The sequence below is a fragment of the Neophocaena asiaeorientalis genome, unplaced genomic scaffold (assembly GCF_003031525.2).
Source record: "Neophocaena asiaeorientalis asiaeorientalis breed wild unplaced genomic scaffold, Neophocaena_asiaeorientalis_V1.1 scaffold933, whole genome shotgun sequence".
In the NCBI taxonomy this organism is placed as follows: Eukaryota; Metazoa; Chordata; class Mammalia; order Artiodactyla; family Phocoenidae; genus Neophocaena; species Neophocaena asiaeorientalis.
Genome location: NW_020173211.1, coordinates 144,678 through 156,967, shown reverse-complemented (window position 1 = coordinate 156,967; position 12,290 = coordinate 144,678). Strand labels below are relative to the sequence as shown.

The 12,290-nt window shown below is 41.4% G+C and overlaps 1 protein-coding gene and 1 pseudogene across 2 annotated transcripts in view; one reads left to right on the top strand and one right to left on the bottom strand.

The window, feature by feature from the left end:
- SLC25A32 (solute carrier family 25 member 32) overlaps positions 1-12,290 on the bottom strand; it is a 50,100-nt gene that overhangs the window by 17,779 nt on the left and 20,031 nt on the right. The gene's annotated exons all lie outside the window — the stretch shown is intronic.
- Positions 741-2,902, top strand: LOC112399708 (HMG domain-containing protein 4-like; annotated as a pseudogene).

Genomic DNA, 12,290 nt, shown 5'->3' with positions numbered 1-12,290 from the left:
AAGAACAGGGTAGGAATACTCATATCAGACAAAATAGACTTTAAGACAAAGGCCACAAAGAAAGATAAAGAAGAACAGTATATAATGATAAAAGCATCAATACAAGAAGAGGATATTACACTCAATATATATGCAACCAATATGATCACCTAAATACATAAAACAAATACTAACAAAGAGAGAAATTGCTGGGAATACAATAACAGTAGGAAACTTTAACACCCCACTGACGTCAATGGGCAGATCTTCCAAATAGTAAATCAACAAGGCAACAGAGATACTAAATGATACAATAAAACAGGTAGACTTAATTGATATTTTCAGGACATTATATGCAAAAAAACCTCAGAATACACATTCTTTTCAAGCATGTGTATTTCAGAATACACATGAAACATTCCTTAGGATACACCACATACAAGGACACAAAACAAGCCTCAACAAATTTAAGAGGATAGAAATTATTTCAAGGTCTGCGCTCTGGGCTCAACTGGGGCTCCCTGGCCGCTTGCGCTTTTCGCTCCTTCTCCAAGATGGCAGCAGTCAGCGCACTGAGGCAGGATCTGGGCGAGCCTCGTGAAGATTGCTTTGATGGTGATCACAGCTTTGAGGACACAGGGCTAGCTGCTGGCCAAAGCCAAGAAGAAAAGAAACGTTCTTACAAAGATTTTTTAAGGGAAGAGGAAGAAATCACTGCTCAGGTAAGGAATTCTTCCAAGAAGAGGTTAAAGGACAGTGAACTTTACTTCTTGGGGATGGACAAGCACAAGAAGAGGAAGCACTCCTCTGATGATTACTACTATGGAGGACAGTGATTCTTGTTCTGAGTGCCGATAAACCAGGGTGAAGGAGGAGAGAGGTGGAGGGCTGGTATTTTGGAAGATTCAGCATAGAAGAACAGTCTTCATTTGTGATACACCAGATATTTTGTCTTTGGAATTGTCACTGAAGAAAAAGTCCAGCCTGCAATCTGCTGACACAACTATGGACCTGTTGAAAGGGATCACTTCCCCTCTGGCAAAAGGCACCAAGCCCCACCAAAAGACAGGAGAAAAGTCCTCCAGTTCTTCGAGCCATTCAGAGAGTAAAAAGGAACACCACAGGAAGAAAGTCAGCAGAAGCAGTGGGGAGCTGTCCCTGGAGGATGGTGGTTCCCACAAATCCAAAAAAATGAAACTGCTCTATGTGAACACTGAGACACAGACCCTTTGGGAGCCTGATGGGTTAAAGATGAAACTTATTCTCTCACCAAAGGAGAAGGGAAGCAGCTCAGTTGATGAGGAGTCTTTTCAGTACCCCTCTCAACAAGCAATTGTGAAAAAATCCTCTAAGACGTCAGCTTGAGATGAGCAAGGTGCTTTACTCCTAGGACACGAGTTACGGAGCTTTCTGAAAACAGCCTGGAAGAATCACAAGTCATTCTCAGATTCACGTTCATCTCCTGGCCCTGAAGGCTATGGGTCTGATGCCTCCCAGTTCCCAGAATCCCACAGTGCTAACCTTGATCTTTCAGGGCTTGAGCCTATTCTAGTAGAATCAGGCTCCTCCTCTGGCGGGGAGCTGGAGGCTGGGGTGTTAGTGATTGATGATTCTTACTGGGAAATCAAGAAGAAAAAGAAGTCAAAGAAGAGCAAAAAGAAGGACAAGGAGGGCTTCCCTGGTGGCGCAGTGGTTGAGAGTCCACCTGTCAATGCAGGGGACACGGGTTCGTGTCCCGGTCCGGGAAGATCCCACATGCCGTGGAGCGGCTGGACCCGTGAGCCAGGGCTGCTGAGCCTGCACGTCTGGAGCCTGTACTCCGCAACGGGAGAGGCCACAACAGTGAGAGGGGCCCGCATACCGGGGAAAAAAAAAAAAAAAAAAGAAGGACAAGGAGAAGCATAAAGAGAAGCGACACTCCCAAGTCCAAGAGAAGGTCGGGACTTCCTGCTGCACCAGCGGGAGAGGTCCCAGCGCCGCCCAGCCCTCCGCCCATCATCCCGTACACTGGAGCAGCCGCCCCTCCCCCACCGTTTCCTGGCCTCCACACGGATAGGCACAGTGAGAAAAAAAAGAGAGGACAAAGAGAGAGAGAAGAAAAGCCAAAAAAGAACATGTCGGCCTACCAGGTGTTCTTTAAGGGGTATCGTGTAACCTTTGTCTGACCATCTAGGCATAGATTTTGGGAAACTGAGTAAAAAACTGGCTGAGGGGCTTCCCTGGTGGCGCAGTGGTTGACAGTCCGCCTGCCGATGCAGGGGACATGGGTTCGTGCCCCAGTCCGGGAAGATCCCACATGCTGTGGAGCGGCTGGGCCCGTGAGCCATGGCCGGTGAGCCTGCGCGTCCGGAGCCTGTGCTCCGCAACGGGAGAGGCCACAACAGTGAGAGGCCCGCGTACCGCAAAAAAAAAAAACCCCAAAAAACCCCAAAAAACTGGCTGAGGTGTGGAAGCAACTGCCAGAAAAGGACAAACTGATTTGGAAGCAAAAACCTCAGCATCTGCAACACAAACAGAACAAAGCAGAAGCTACAACTGTGAAAAGAAAAGCATCCAGCTCAGAAGGTTCCATGAAAGTGAAAGCTTCCTCTGCAGGAGTACTGTCGCCCCAAAGAAATCCCCACCCACCAACGTGTTATTATTACCCGCCTCGCCAGACAAAGCCCCCGAGACAGAGCCTGTCGACGTGGCCGCTCATCTCCAGCTGGTGGGAGAGTCCCTGAGCCTCACTGGACATCACCTGCAGGAAACCAAGGGCATGGTGGCTGTGTCTGGCAATTTGTCAGTGCTTCTGGATTCCATCATCTGTGTGCTTGGCCCCTTAGCGTGTGTGACCACACAACTACCCGAGTTGAATGGCTGTCCCAAACAGGTCTTGTCAAACACGCTGGACCACATCGCTTACATCATGCCTGGACCGTGACAGCAAAGACTCCTGGGACAGAAACCTTATCTTGCCTGTTGCTGGCTTGTGTATATGTGACTGTTGCAGATCCCTTCACTGGCCTCTGGGTGTAGGTTTTAAATTTTTATATATATGCATAATGTGTATATATATATATATATATATATATATAATGTATAATATATACATAGGACTGTAACTACTTTGCTTTTAATAATTTTATGAAATGGCAAAGGTTTAGCCAAGAGGAAACCTTGGTATGAATATGGGCTTGGGATTACTTCTTCTCCTGTGGTGGATAAATCTGCCTTAAAAACCAATGTAACTTGGGGGCTGGGGGCTTGTTCTGGATGTCAAGTGCATCGCTTTAAGGTCAGCCAAAATGTGATTTTTTTTTCCAAACTCAATTGTACCTCCAGACCCATCAATGACCATTTGCCTTGCCTGTCTTACAGTCTGAAATGCAATGGGAAAGATTATGGGAAGACGTTAACTGAAAGTATAAAGCTTTTCAACCTGAAGTGACCTAGGTGGGAGGTGATAACATCGTTCCCATCTGAAAGTTGTTGCGATGGTTTCAGTGAACTTAGTAGGGGGCTTCATCCCAATTCCTGCTCTACCAGTGTCCATGTCTCAAAACTTACTGTAATCATTGGTACCATTGGCAGCCTCAGTCGGAGCCAAGATTTGTGAGCCCTGGAGAGGGTAAGGCCATTAATGCCACCAGCTGAATGGACTATATTGTGAGCTGACCCACAGCATTTGGTCTGCAGAGCTAAGAGCTGTTATCTTCCATTGGCAGCGTCAGCTTAGCTCACAGTTCTGCTGCTTAGTTGCTTGGTGGGTGTGGAAGGTGAGCTTTGCCCAGCCTGATTCCTGTGTTCATCTCATTGGCTCCCCTGTTGGGCAGATACACAGTGTTCTGCATTCCACACTTAAGCAAATTGCAAAAAAAGTACTCTATTCTCATGTAGGTTTGTTTATGTGCATGTGTGGATGTGTTTTAATTATGTGTATTTAACTCTTTAAACTCTCTTAGATTTTAATTTATCCTGTAAATTTCTGTATGTATAATTTAAAAACAAGAGCCTCCAACAGCAACAGCATGTGGAAGATACAGATTTGTCATTTCTTCCTCCCCTCCTTCCTCTGGTCTCCTCTGCAAACTCCAAATCATCTACACGTTCAGGTACTGTGCCTCGGAAAGGAATCATAGTGGGATTCTAGTTCTTTACAACTGAACAGTGTCAAGAAACTAAATAAAAAGGAACGTTACCATTCCCACCTGCCCTTATTTCCAAAGAACCAGATTTTTGCTTCCCAGTTCCAAAGAAAACAGTTGAGGGCTTCAGGGTTGTTTTTAAATTTGGTTTGAGAGTCCACGTGAAAACCAGACTCTGAGGTGACTGCTTTCTTCCCTTGGCCTGGATGGAGCACCTCAGTATCAAAGTAGATCTTTCAGGAAAGTGCCGCCATCCTGTATCCTATTTAATTCCTTCCTTTCTTCCCACCAGTGTGGTCACAGGGCTGTTTTTCTTAAAGGTATTCTGGCTGCTGAATGCCATTCTCACCTCAGAGCAGTTTTGAGATTTAACTGGGGAAACAGAAGGAAACAGGAATGTTTGGGAACCAAAATCACGAAGAGCAGAAATCCTGGTTTGAGTTTGTGTGTTAGCACCTGTCCCACGCCTCCTCTGTACCCATGTCAGTTTCCTGTTTGACATAGAGTATCAAGGAAGGGCCTCAGAGACATGCATTAGTACAGAAAGAAGTCAATCCTACCATTGTCATTTGTACACATTAATAAAGTCCTGATGAGGACCTGATTTTTGTTTGTTTGTTTTCCTTTAAAATCCAACCCTATTGTATTTGTATTTAAAATTTGTACACATTTGTATAATCTGTTCCTTGTGGTATTTGGTACTGTTAGAGGAAAACCTTTGGATTCAAACCTTCTTGCAGTTTTTATATCATTGTTTTATTTTGTCTTTTAAATAAATTCTAGCAGTTTGATCCAAATCCCATTACAGTTGTATAAAGAAATAAAATTTTGTACTTACATTAAAAATCACATTTTTAATATTTGTAAAGAAAAAAATTATTTCAAGCATCTTTTCTGACCACTATGGTATGAAATTAGAAATCAACCACAGAAAGAGTAATGAGAAGAGAAAAGAAAAAGAAAAAACCCCACGATTATATAGAGATTAAATAACATGCTACTAAAAACCCAATGGGTCAACGATGAAATCTAAGAGGAAATTTAAAAATACCTTGATAAAAATGACAATGAAAACACAACCATACAAAATCTATGGGATGCAGCAAAAGCAGTCCTGAGAGAGAAGCTCACAGCAATAGAGGTCGTCCTCAAAAAGCAAGAAAAATCTCAAATCACCTAACCTACCACCTAAAAGAAAAAAGGACAAACAAAACCTAAAGTTGGCGAAAGGAAGGAAATAATAAAGATAAGAGAGGAAATAAATTCAGAGGTTAAAAAAACAATAGAGATAGTCAATAAAACCAAGAGCTGCTGTTTTGAAAGGGTAAACAAAATCCACAAACTTCTGGCCAGGCTCCCCAAGAAGAAAAGAGAGAGGACACAAATAAACAAATTAAGAAATGAAAGGAGAAATAACCAACACCACAGAAATACGAAAAGGCCATAAGACAATACTATGAACAATTATATGCCAACAAACTGGACAACCTAGAAGAAGTGGACAAGTTTCTAGAAACATACAGCCCACCAAAAACTGAATCAAGAAGAAATAAATACTCTGAACAGAATGATCACTAAAAGTGAAATAGAAACTATATAGAAAAAAACCCAACCAAACAAAACCCATAAACCTCCCAGCAAACAGAAGTCCAGGACTGGTGGCTTCACTGGGGAATTCTATCAAACATACTAAGAACTTATACCAATCCCTCTCAAACTCTTCCAAAAGAAAAGAAACACTTAATAAACTAAAGTCCAGGACCAGATGGCTTCACAGATGAATACTACCAAACATTTAGAGAAGAGTTAACACCTATTATTCTGAAATTGTTCCAAAAAACTGCAGAGGAAGTAACAGTTTCAAATTCATTAAATGAGGCCATCAACACCCTGATACCAAAAGCAGACAAAAAAAAAATCACTAAAAAGGAAAATGATAGGTGAGTATCACTGATGAACATAGATAGGAAAACCCTCAACAAAATACTAGCAAACCGAATTCAACAATACATTAAGACGATCATACACCATGATCAACTGGGATTTATCCCACGGACACAAGGATTTTTCAATACCTGCAGATCAATGTGATATACAACATGAATAAATTGAAGAGTAAAAACCAAAAGATCATCTCAACAGATGCAGAAAAAGCTTTTAACAAAATTCAACACCCATTTATGATAAGAAAAAAAAAACACCTCTCCAGAAGGTGAACACAGAGGGGACATGCCTCAACATAATAAAGGCCATATATGGCAAACCAATAGCTAACATCATAATAGTGAAAAGCTGAAAGCATTTCCTCTAAGATCAGAAACAAGACAAGGATGTCCATTCTCGCCACTTTTATCCAACATAGTTTTGGACGTCCTAGCCATGACAATCAGAGAGAAAAAAGAAATAAAAGAAATTCAAACTGGAAAAGAAGAAGTAAAGTTGTCACTGTTTGCAGATGACATAATACTACACATAGAAAATCCTGAAGACGCTGCGAGAAAACTGCTAGAGCTCATCCATGAATATGGTGAAGTTGCTGGATACAAAATTAATATATAGAAATCTGTTGCATTTCTATACACCGATAATGAAATATCAGAAAGAGAAATTAAAAAAACAATCCCATTTACCACTGCATCAAAAAGAAAAAAAATACCTACTAATAAACCTACCTAAGGAGGCAAAGGAACTGTTTTTGAAAACTATGAGATGTTGATGAAAGAAATTGAAGATGATACAAACACATGGAAAGATATACCAAGTTCTTCTTGGATTGGAAAAATCAATATTGTCAAAACAACTATATTACCCAAGACAATCTACAGATTCAATACAATCCCTCAAATTACCAATGGCATTTTTCACAGAACTAGAACAAAAATTTTGTAAATTTGTATGGAAACACAAAAGACCCCAAATAACCAAAACAATTGAGAAAGAAGAACAGAGCTGGAGGAATCACACTTCCTGACTTCAGACTATACTACAAAGCTACGGTAATCAAAACGGTATGGTACTAGTACAAAAACAAACATATAGATCCATGGAACAGGATAGAAAGCCGAGAAATAAACCTACGCACTTATGATCAATTAATTTATGACAAAGGAGGAAAGAATATACGATGGACAAAAGACAGTCTCTTCAATAAGGAGTGCTGGGAAAATTGGACAGCTACATGTAAAAGAATTAGAACATTCTCTAACAAAACATACAAAAATAAACTCAAAATGTATTAAAGACCTAAGTGTAAGGCCTCTTACAGGAAAACATGGGCAGAACACTCTTTAAAATAAATTGCAGCAATATTTTTTTGGATCCATCTCTTAGAGTAATGAAAATAAAGACGAAAATAAACAGATGGGACCTAATTAAACTCAAAAGCTTTTGCACAGCAAAGGAAACCATAAACAAAACGAAAAGACAACCCACAGAATAGGAGAAAATATTTGCAGATGATGCAACCAACAAGGGATTAATTTCCAAAATATACAAACAGCTCATACAGCTTAATATCAAAAGAATAAACAACCCAATCAAAAAATGGGCAGAAGGCCTACATAGACATTTTTCCAAAGAAGACATCCAAATAGCCAACAGGCACATGAAAAGATGCTCAACACTCCTAATTATTAGAGAAATGCAAATCAAAACTACGATGAGGTACCACCTCACACCAGTCAGAATGGCCATTATTAAAAAATCTACAAATAATAAATGCTAGAGAGGGTGTGGAGAAAAGGGAGCCCTCCTACACTGTGGGAGGAATGTAAATTGGTATAGCCATTACAGAGAGCTGTATGGACGTTCCTTAAAAACATAAAGTTATCTTATGATACTACAATCCCACTCCTGGGCATATACCCGGAGAAAGCTCTCATTTGAAAAGATACATGCACCCCAATGGTCATAACAGCACCATTTATAATAGCCAAGACATAGAAGCAACCTAAGTATCCATCAACAGATGAATGGAAGAAGGAGATGTGGTACATACATACAATGGAATATTACTTAGCCATAAAAAAGAATGAAGTAATGCCATCTGCAACAACATGGATGGACCTAGAGATTATCACATTAAGTGAAATAAGTCAGAGAAAGACAAACTTATGATATCACTTATATGTAGCATCCAAAAAAATGCTATCAATGGACTTATGTACAGAACAGAAATAGAATCACAGACATGCAAACAAACTTGAGGCTGCCAGAGCGGATATGGGGAGGGGGGTGGGGAGATAAGTTGGGAGTTTGGGATTAATCTATACACACTACTATGTATAAACGAGATAAACAGCAAGGACCTACTGTATAGCTCAGGTAACTATATTCAGTGTCTTGTAATAATGTGTAGTGAAAAAAAGTATATGAAAAAAATATATGTATCTGAATCATTTTTTTAAATAAATAAAATATTTAGGAATAAACCTGATCAAGGAGATGAAAGACTTATACACTGAGAACTATAAAATATTGATAAAGCAAACTGAAGATGAAAAATGGAAAAATATCCTATGCTCTTGGGTTAGAAGAATCAATACTGTTAAAATGGCCATATCTACAAATTTAATGAGATCCCTATCAAATTATCCATGACATTTTTCACAGAACTAGAAAAAATAACTCTAAAATTTACCTGGAACCACAAAAGAACCAGAATTGTCAAAACAATCCCAAGGAAAAAGAACAAAGCTGGAGGCATAACCCTCCAAGACTTCAGACACTACTACAAAGCTACAGTAATCAAAACAGTGTGGTATGGGCACAAAAACAGACAGATGGGTCAATGGAACAGAATACAGAGTCCAGAAATAAACCCACACACCTACAGTCACTTAACCTTTGACAAAGGAGGCAAAAATATACAATGGAGAAAAGACAGCCTCTTCGGCAAGTGGTTTTGGGAAAGCTGGACAGCTGCATGTAAATCAATGAAGTTAAAACACTCACTAACACCATATACAATAATAAGCTGAAACTGGCTTAAAGTCTTAAATATAAAACATGCCGGGCTTCCCTGGTGGCACAGTGGTTGAGAGTCCGCCTGCCGATGCGGGGGACACGGGTTCGTGCCCCGGTCCGGGAGGATCCCACATGCCGCGGAGCGGCTGGGCCCGTGAGCCGTGGCCGCTGAGCCTGCGCGTCCAGAGCCTGTGCTCTGCAGCGGGAGAGGCCACAGCAGTGAGAGGCCCGCGTACCGCCAAAAAAAAAAAAAAAAAAAAAAAATATATAAAACATGCCACCATAAAACTACGAGAATACAACATAGGCAAAACATTCTCTGACATAAAATCATACCACTGTTTTCTTAGGTCAGTCTCCAAGGCAAAAGAAATAAAAGCAAATAACTCAAAATGGCTTAAAGACTTAAATATAAGATGTGACACCATAGAACTCCTAGAAGAGAACATAGGCAAAACATTTTCTGACATAAACTGTAGCAATGTTTTCTTAGGTCAGTCTCCAAGGCAAAAGAAATAAAAGCAAAAATAAATAAATGGGTCCTAATCAAACTTACATGTTTTTGCACATCAAAGGAAATGATAAACAAAAAGAAAAGATAATCTACGGACTGGGAGAAAATATTTTCAAATGATGCAGCCAACAAGGGCACAATTTCCAAAATATACAAACACCTCATACAGTTCAACAACAAAAAAACCAAACACCCAATTAAAAAAATGGGCAGAAGACCTGAACAGACATTTTTCCAAATTGGAAATGCAGATGGCCAACAGGCACACGAAAAGCTGCTCAGCATCGCTAATCATCAGGGAAATGCAAATCAAAGTCACAATGAGCGATTACCTAATACCCATCAGAATGGCAAGCATCAAAAGGAACACAAACAACAAATGTTGGGAAAGTTGTGGAGAGAAAGGAACACTTTTACACTGTCAATGGGAAAGCAAATTGGTGCAGCCATTGTGGAAAACAGTATGGAGGTTTCTCAAAAAAAAAATAACAAAACTAAAAACAGAGCTACCATATGACCCAGAAATTCCACTCCTGGGTACATATCCAGGGGAAAAAAAAAAAAAAAAAAAAAAACACTCACTAACTTGAAAAGATACGGGCACTCCAATGTTCATAGCAACATTATTTGCAATTGCCAAGACATGGAAGCAACCTAAGTGTCAATCAACAGGTGAATGGATAAAGAAGCTGTAATACAATATATCTGCAAAATGGAATACTCAGCTATAAAAAAAAATTAAAATTTTGCTATTTGCAGCGACATGGATGGACTTGAAGGGCATCATGCTAAGTGAAATAAGTCAAAGACAAATACTGTATGATATCACTTATATGTGGAATCTAAAAAATACAACAAACTAGTGACTATAACAAAAAAGCAGCAGACTCACAGATATAGAGAACAAACTAGCAGTTACCAGTGAGTAGAGGGAAGGGGGGAGGAGCAATATAAGGGTAGAGGATTAAAATGTACAAACTATCAGGTATAAGTTGTAAGAATATATTGTAGTTTGAGGGGCAGGGCCTTGGGGGACTCTGGATGGAGTGGGTGGTGGAGGTGGTAGGAAGCGGAGCCCAGAGTGCCAGAAAAAGCTTGGACACTTTTCTACCATGCTGATGGCATTCTAAATATATTTGTCAGTTTTCCCAAATTTTAACTGAAGAAAGCCTTAAGAATTTATGCTTAAGTACTAAAGCGTGACTGCCAATTATCAGGCTTTCAGGATAAATCTGGAAAACCTTAGCAAGCTGGAACTCCTAACACTACTGAGTATTATCAAAGGAGAGCTTGAAGCAGGGGACCTTGTTATAGAAGCTTTAAAGAATTAGCTGAAAGAGTCTTGAGGTCTGCTCTCTGCAGTGGGGGCAGGGGCTGAGGGCACAGCCAGCAGGCAGTACACCATGGGCTCTGAGGCAGCCCGCTGAAAGTTAAAGAAATATTAATAGAAGATTAAGTAGGACTTGAGTTCACCTCCTCTCGCAAAAACATAAAACTCACAATTAACTGCTGAATATCCATGGACAAAAAAGACTGGAACCTACCAAAAAAGATATTCTACACCCAAAGACAAAGAAACAACGAGACAGTAGGAAGGGTGCATTCACGATACAATCAAATCCCATACCTGCTGGGTGGGTGACCCACAAACTGGAAAATAACTGTATCGCAGAGGTTCTCCCACAGGAATGAAAGTTCTGAGCCCCACGTCAGGCTCCCCAGTTTGGGGGTCAGGCACTGGGAGAGGCCCCCCAGAGCATTTGGCTTTAAAGACCAGCAGGGTTTCATCGCAGGAACTCCACTCCTGAAGAGCACAGAGAAGGTCTCATGCGCACTGGGACCCAGGGAGAAAGAAGTTACTTCACAGAAACCTGGGCCAGACCTACCTGCTGGTCTTGGAAGGTCTCCAGGGGAAGCAGGGGGCAGTTGTGACTCACTGTGGGCACAAGGACACTGGTGGAGGAGGTACCGGGGAGTACTCACTGACGTGAGCTCTCCTGGAGGCAGCCATCTTGACACCAAGACCTGACCCCACCCAACAGCCTGTAGGCTCCTGTGCTGGGATGTCTCAGGGCAAACAACCAGCATGGTGGGAACACAGCCCCACCCATCAGCAGACAGGCTGCCTAAAGTCTTCTGGAGCCCACAGGCACCTCTAAACACACCCCTAGGCCATGCCCACCAGAGGGACAAGACTCAGCTCTGCCAACCAGAGAGCAGGCTCCAGTTCCTCCCACCAGGAAGACCGCACAAGCCTCGTAGACCAGCTTCACCCACCAGGGGGCAGACACCAGAAGCAAGAAGAATTATAATGCTGCAGGCTGCAGAACACAGAAAGACAAAATGAGATGGCAGAGGAATATGTTCCAGACGAAGGAACAAGACAAAACCTCAGAAGAACAGCTAGGTGAAGTGGAGATAGGCAATCTACCTGAAAAAGAATTCAGAGTTATGATAGTAAAGATGATCCAAGATCTCGGAAAAAGGATGGAGGTACAAACCAAGAAGATACAAGAAATGTTTAACAAAGAACCAGAAGAGATAAAGAACAGAGTTGAACAATACAATAACTGAATTGAAAAATAAAGTAGAAAGAATCAATAGGGCTTCCCTGGTGGCGCAGTGGTTGAGAGTCAGCCTGCCGATGCAGGGGACATGGGTTCGAGCCCGGGTCCGGGAAGATCCCACATGCCGCGGAGCGTCTG